The 6,129-nt window shown below is 45.1% G+C and overlaps 1 non-coding gene across 1 annotated transcript; it reads right to left on the minus strand.

Annotated features, from left to right (window-relative positions):
- Window positions 1–5,701: 5,701 nt before the first annotated feature.
- Window positions 5,702–5,773, minus strand: Trnap-agg. The gene has a single exon. It is a non-coding gene; the product is annotated as a tRNA-Pro (tRNA).
- Between the last annotated feature and the right edge of the window lie 356 nt (window positions 5,774–6,129).

Below are 6,129 nucleotides of genomic sequence, written 5' to 3' on the forward strand. Positions count from 1 at the left end.
GTTTTCGACCAAAAACGACATATGTTCAAAAAATCATATAAAATCACAGAATAGACATACAGACATGCCGTAAACGTCGTTAGACTGCCAATACCATGAGCAATCAAATGGCTATCTTCGATTATTGATTATCGTTCCGCATTTTCCAAAATCTTGAACTAAATCTGGGCAATTTCTCGTGACTGCTTCACGACCATGATACATGCATTTCTTAAATTGAACTTTTTGAGCCAAACACGTATACATATGATAAAATGAATGTCACCATCGTGTTCTACGCCCCAAATTACCCATGAAACATGTGTCACAGGCTGCGAATATCAGTTTTTTTTTGGGATATGTGCCTACCCGGTTGACCTGACCTTGACCCTGACCTATGCTTGACTGACCCCTACATGGAGCTGACACTCTTGTAGGCTTTATATGATGGATTGTGCACCGTTTTGACAGAGTTTGTGACGAGAGGCGCCCATTGCAAACTCCTGAGGTCCATGCTACTGAAAGCCCAATTTCAGGTGTTTGACCTGACCTTGACCCGACCTGTGACCTCAAAATTCAACTTTAAAGTACTCATCTGAAGCGTCTCGTCGCGCTCTTTCGTTTGCCGCCTCGTGCGTTTCGCTGCGCCTATTGGTTCTCGAGTTATCGGCTGGGGGCGTTTAACGCCCCCCCCCCCCCAGCAAACGGTGGGTGGCGAAATACCCCAGCAACTGCCGGGTTAAAGGTTTTTTTCGGTTATTTTGTGTCACAGAGCAATAAGCAGCTCTGTTCTCATTGCCGTATGGCCTGCTCACCAGTCTCTATTTTATCTACCGTCAGTGGGCCACTCAACTCAGTCACGCAGTTTGCAGTCGATATGTGCACCCCAGCCGTTGTTCTCTGGTGGACAGAGACAGAGAGAACAGCGTCCTCTGTCCACCTGTTCTCTGTGCCTCTGTGACCGTTGTTCTCCGGTGGACAGAGACAGAGAGAACAGCGTCTTCTGTCCACCTGTTCTCTGTGAATCTGGGACCGTTGTTCTCCGGTGGACAGAGACAGAGACAGAGAGAACAGCGTCCTCTGTCCACCTGTGCTCTGTGACTCTGGGACCGTTGTTCTCCGGTGGACAGAGACAGAGACAGAGACAGAGACAACAACATCTCTGTCCATCTATTCTCTGTGGGAAGCTGGTTTGTGCTTTGGTTGCTCCCATGTGTTCCCGATTTTATCATGGTTTGAAGCGTTTTTTTTTTTTCAATCTTATTTGGTATCAAAAATCTCTTCTTTAGAGTATTTGTGAAAATGTGCTTTTCCTATCCGTTTGCGAACTCACTGATCCAATGTAAGGAGTAATTTTCATGTCGGGCTACCGTGACACCCGCCATTGACTGAGTCAGATGTCAAATCGATATGAAAGGCACGGTAGCCCAAATCTGCCACTGAATCGGGCACCTGCAGTTTGCATGACCGTTCACATTACTGATAACCGAATTAAAGTCATTGCAGCTCAAATGGGCCTGGGTAAGTAACACCGGACCGGTCTCAGCAGTGGAAACTCCCGGGTTCAAAGTATTTTTAGTGGTAAGCATTACTTTGGTGATTTTATGTTTCATTTATGTCAAAATCGTGAAACCCCAACAAAAGTGTTATTGAAATTTCGCGCTTCACGTAATGCGAATTTACATCACAGCAAAACATGTTGTCAATTCAGTGACTGTAAAAAAATTATCACCACGCATTTATCGTATTTGGTATTGGTAACATCACGATATAGGCAGTAGACAGTAACGCTATGGTCTATTGGTGTCTCCACTAGCCGTTGAGCACTTAGCACAAACCCGCTACCAGCGGGCCGCTAACATCTGATACCTGAACGGAAATCCCGGCAATTAATACGGCACGTGCGCCCACCTCATTACGTTTTACTGCCACCGCCGGCACGCGGGCGGAGCTGAACAGGATACCCCGCACCACAATTGGACAATAACTAATAGCTGATGATAATAGTCCCGCGGCGCCAAGTTCCCACCAATTTGTCGCCAGGTTTAGAGATATTTTCACTGATATTCGGAAAGTCCCAGCAGGTGGAATAAGGTGGCACATTTATCTGACACGGCAGTCTCGCTGCTTGATAGATATACATAGGTAGGTGCTCTTATTTCGAAGAAATCGTGATTAGCTTGAAGTTTATGTCATCACTCATCAGTCAAATGAAAATCACAATTAAAGACGCGCTGCTCCGTCAAAAAATCATCAACTTAACTCTTGGCTCACTGTGGCAGCGAAGGCGGCTTGTATTGGGCCACAATGCGAAATCCGACTTTTCGGGCTTGTCCAGAGTATTATACCTTCCCGTCGCTGGGAGGTTTTCCCTTCACCTTTATTTCAACTCCCTACGATCCATTTTACACACACCCTTAACTTCAGATCCAGGTCATTCCGAAGTCAGGCGACCAGTTCAGGTCTAGAAGCCTCGAAGGAAATGTGGATGTTGGCCATGGCTACTCCGACACAACGTTTGTTTTCAAGTCTTTAGATGCTGACGTAGGTGTTCAAAAGCATAACACATTTTTCTCAGATTTCGCAAATCGTTGACCTAGATTGAGGTCAACTTTGCGACCTCTTCATATTTCATTGGTGTTGTAAGGTACTAGGAACTAAAGAAATTGATAATGTTTTTTTCGAGAATTCATGCTAAATGCCGTTAAATATTTATGTTTTGTTGCCCTTACATACGAATTCGTCAAAACGCATAGGTGACACCACATTTGACGAATAAGATCATGTAAGACACACGTTCACATGCAAACGTCAGCAAAATTAACTGATAAAAAATAAAATAATAAAAAAATAACGTTTTCGCTTGACTGAACAATGAAAAGGTAAAAGTTAGATTAGGCTACGTTAGTTTAACCCGCGCCCCGTAGGGCTACCGGCGGACCCTACCACCCGTAGGGGGAGGGGGCCGTTTTGCCCCCCCCCCCTGAGATCTCGGACATTTACCGGCCGATTTTCAAAATTCAAACGGCGTTCGATAGCCCCACCGGGGAACTACCTTGTGCCCAAATTTCATTGACCTAGGTCAAACCGATAACGTCACAGGTCAGGTCAAAGGTCAGATTTTCACCGTTCAAAGGCATTTCAAGAAATGTGTTGTGAAATCGAGTAAATTGGTAAGTTATTGAAAACCATCGATGGTACATTGTTCGTCAAACACATACTTCGCTATCTGAGGTCACTGATACCATGTCAGGTCACAGAGGTCAGGTCACTAGGGGTCACAATATGAAAGTGTCGTGTGATGCATGTTTTATGGTCCATTTTACATGACAAATGCGATTATGTGGGTCAGGCAGCCTTTGGGATCAGTTTAGATTATGTTCCTGTGAAGGTCAGGTCAAGGTCAGGTCAAATTAGGTCAAATTTCAAAGTTGATATTTTTGCATAAAATGGGTATCCATTCGATGCAGCTCGTCACGGGGAGTCCAATGGTGGTCTTTGTTTTGCCCTACGTGGTCTAGAATTGCCAAAAAAGGATTTTGAAAATTTGACGTCATCATTTTTGAACAGTTTTTTTCGCTATAACTTGGCCAAAAAAAAAGAAGATATCGATCTGAAATTTGGTATGTATATAGAAGACGGTAGTTACTATCACATATATTCCGGTTTTTCGAAACTCAAAAAACTTTTTGGATTTTTTGGCTAATATATCCAAAAAATTGCATTTTTGATTTTTGGGGGTCAAAACTCAAAAATTTAAAAATCCGAGATAGCAATTTTGTAGCCCTGTCAATTCTACACCTCTTATGTCTTGATCATTTTTCTGTATCTTCAAAGCTGTAGGCCTGACAGGTCTCGCGAAGGTCTTTTTTGGGTCGAAAATGGCAGAACATGACGTCATTCTGACGTCATTTGTGGCCAACCTATCATAGTTTCTGGAAATTTTTTAGTCACAATGTGTAAAATTGATGCACGGAGGGGCCCTGAAAGTTTGGTGGCGATATCTCCAGCCGTTTAGGAGATATCGACGGAAAAGGACAGGGGGGCCGTTTCGGCCCCCCCCCCCCTACGGGGCGCGGGTTAAAGGCAAAGTCAGATGACGTTGGTTTGGTTAGAATGTGGTCAAAGTTCCTATTGACTTTTTGAGGCCAGAATATACGCATCTCCTCGTACGCATCGCGACTAGGATACACAGCAGCTCTATTTGTTCACGAATTATAAGCAAAATATTAGAGTAAATCAACATCGGGAAAATATTGCTTCTACTGACCTGCGGTGAGCTGAGCGGCTGGAGCACCCTGAATGCACTGAACGACTTACCAGTTACCGGCTACCTGCCACCAGAACACCCTGCAATGCACTGAACGACTTACCAGTTACCGGCTACCTGCCACCAGCAACGAACTACACATCGAGGCTACCGACTTAAAACCCGTGCCCCGTAGGGGGGGGGCCGAAACGGCCCCCCTGTCCTTTTCGGTCGATATCTCCTAAACGGCTGCAGATATCGCCACCAAACTTTCAGGACCCCTCCGGGCATCAATTTTACACATTGTGAACAAACAATTTTCCAGAGGCTATTATAGGTTGGCCACAAATGACGTCAGAATGACGTCATGTTCTGTCATTTTCGACCGAAAAAAGACCTTCGCGAGAAGACCTGTCAAGCCTACAGATTTGAAGATACAGAAAAATGATCAGACATAAAAAGTGTAGAATTGACAGGGCTACAAAACTGTTATCTCGGATTTTTGAAATTTTTGAGTTTTGAGCCCCAAAAATCAAAAAAGCATTTTTTTGGATATATAAGCCAAAAAATCCAAAACGTTTTTTGAGTTTCGAAAAAAAAAACGGAATATATGTGATAGTACCTACCGTCTTCTATCTACATACCAAATTTCAGATCGATACCTCTTTTTTTTTTGGCCAAGTTATAGCGAAAAACTGTTCAAAAATGATGACGTCAAATTTTCAAACTCAATTTTTGGCAATTTTAGACCTCGTAGAGCAAAACAAAGACCACCATTAGACTCCCCGTGACGAGCTGCATCGAATCAATACCCATTTTATGCAAAAATATCAACTTTGAAATTTGACCTAATTTGACCTGACCTTGACCTAACCTTCACCAAAACGTGACCTAGGCTGGCCCCAAAGGCTGCCTAACCCACATAATCGCATTTGGCATGTAAAATGGACCATAAAACATGTATCACACGACACTTTCATATTGTGACCCCCCGTGACCTGACCTCGCTGTGACCTGACCTGGTATCAGTGACCTCAGATAGCAAAGTATGTGTTTGACGAACAATGTACCATCGATGGTTTTCAATGAATTACCAATTTACTCGATTTCACAACACATTTCTTGAAATGCCTGTGAACGGTGAAAATCTTACCTTTGACCTGACCTGTGACGTCATCGGTTTGACCTAGGTCAATGAAATTTGGTCACAAGGTAGTTCCCCGGTGGGGCTATCGAACGCCGTTTGAATTTTGAAAATCGGCCGGTAACTTTCCGAGATCTTAGGGGGGCCGAAACGCCCCCCCCCCCCCCTACGGGTGGTAGGGTCCGCCGGTAGCCCTACGGGGCGCGGGTTAACATCGCGCCAGTCAGTCATCATGACGCATGAGGACTGAGGAACATGAGTATGGCACTACGCTACAATTACGAGGGTGTCCTTGGGCAAGGTCATGTCCCCTCGACCCAGTAAACGCAGGGCTCGTCCGGGATTTGAACCCGGGACCTCTCGCACCCTAAGCGAGAATCATACCCCTAGACCAACGAGCCATGGAATCTACTCGTATAGCCACCACTGGCGGCTGCGGCGGCTCTGTTACTTTCACTAGCTGACCGCGAGCCCTGGCAGATAGTTACAGCTGATGGCCACGCCCAGATCTCTCACAGACACCGCAGACACACATACACACAGACACAGGCACCTCCACATACACCACAGACATACATACAGACACCGGTGCCCCCTGCTGCTCATTTTCACCCGCAGCCTGCAGGTAGGTATCTGAAAACACCTCTTTTACTGCTTTGTAGATGGCGAAGACCAGTGTGCCAGTGCTGACATTTCTCATCAACGAAATGTCAGCAATCCTGTCAGTCAGAAAACGGTGGCCGGAACTTATTTTGGC

This window comes from Amphibalanus amphitrite, unplaced genomic scaffold, assembly GCF_019059575.1.
Source record: "Amphibalanus amphitrite isolate SeventyFive unplaced genomic scaffold, NRLGWU_Aamphi_draft 000937F_arrow, whole genome shotgun sequence".
Taxonomy (NCBI): domain Eukaryota; kingdom Metazoa; phylum Arthropoda; class Thecostraca; order Balanomorpha; family Balanidae; genus Amphibalanus; species Amphibalanus amphitrite.